The sequence below is a fragment of the Nannospalax galili genome, unplaced genomic scaffold (genome assembly GCF_000622305.1).
Source record: "Nannospalax galili isolate Female #2095 unplaced genomic scaffold, S.galili_v1.0 scaffold211, whole genome shotgun sequence".
In the NCBI taxonomy this organism is placed as follows: Eukaryota; Metazoa; Chordata; class Mammalia; order Rodentia; family Spalacidae; genus Nannospalax; species Nannospalax galili.
Window position 1 is genome coordinate 2579614 of NW_008329624.1, and position 1313 is coordinate 2580926.

The 1313-nt window shown below is 42.4% G+C and overlaps 1 protein-coding gene across 2 annotated transcripts in view; it reads left to right on the forward strand.

Annotated features, from left to right (window-relative positions):
* Nucleotides 1-1313, forward strand: part of Zdhhc14 (zinc finger DHHC-type containing 14) — a 296463-nt gene that overhangs the window by 94167 nt on the left and 200983 nt on the right. The gene's annotated exons all lie outside the window — the stretch shown is intronic.

Below are 1313 nucleotides of genomic sequence, written 5' to 3' on the forward strand. Positions count from 1 at the left end.
ACATGATTAGAAGAAGCATGTCACTAGAGCTTTAACATATTCAGTAACACACTCCAGAGCAAGAGTACATCTCTTTCACAAGTGGGTACAAGTTTCTAGGTTCACAGTTGAGTTAATAGTTATACAGTATTGAACTCAGTATAAGCCATTTAAGACATAAAATTGAATGAGTTTTTTAACCTTTAAAAAAGATCTCCATTTCATTTTAGAATATATTGTTCCTTGCAGAAAGACTCATTGTTTTTGCTACTGACACTGAGATGTTGGCACATGCATTTCTAATCTGTGTGTATCTGATTATTACTAGTCATAATTGGTTGCACTCAGATCCTTGGCGCCTGTGTATGTCTATAAAGTCATCAGGTAGATTTCAATGGTAATTGTGCTGGATAGTTTTAGTGTCAACTTGACACACCTGGGTTGAGGGAGCCTCAATGGGGGAATTGACTCCATTGGACTGGACTGTAGCCATGTCTGTGGGGTATTTTCTTGATTGTTGAGTGATATGGGAGGGCCTAGCCCACTATGGGTAGTGCCACCCCTGGGCAGGTGGGGCTGTGTTGGATAAGACAGCAAGCTGAGCAGGGGCCAGGGGAGCAAGCCAGTAAGTAGCATTCCTCCATGGCCTGTGCTCCAGCTCCTGCTTCCGGGTTCCTGCCTTGAGTTCCTACCTTGGGCTCCCTGATGAACTGCGACCTGGGAGATGTAAGCTGAATAAACCCTTTGCTCCCCAAGTTGGTATTGGTCGGAGTATTTTGTCACAGCAATGAAGAAACAAACTAGGACAGTAATGTTTATCACCTCTAATAATTAACATGACATAAATTTTTATGCTTCCTCCTCAAATATAATACATTTTTTTTTAGTTTGTTGATTTTTTTTTTTGTGTGTGTGTGTGTGTATCACACAGAACATCCTAAACCATTTTATTCAACTATACACCCACTTCCCAGATGGCACCCTCCCATAGCCTCCCTCCCCCCCCACTAGAGCCCTTATACTGGGTTATCCCTGCTACTTCCGCTGTGTTGTCAGCACCTCTAGCCGTTCCCCACTACTTGTCCATCTGGTGAATCTAGTCATTCTATCTAGAGGTCTTTGTTTTAGGAAGGTCAGCTGTTACTCATCTAGCAGTAATCAGTTTTCAATATTCCTTTAGATAAGATTGGGGTCTGCTGTTCATTTTTCCTTGTTCTATGCTGGGTTACTATCTGGGAGTCCCTTTGGCCACTCTGGCCAACAAGTCAAAAGGTGTCACCTGTCTAGCATTGTTGCTTGTTATGTAGCCTTTAGCTATGCATATGGACTCTTAA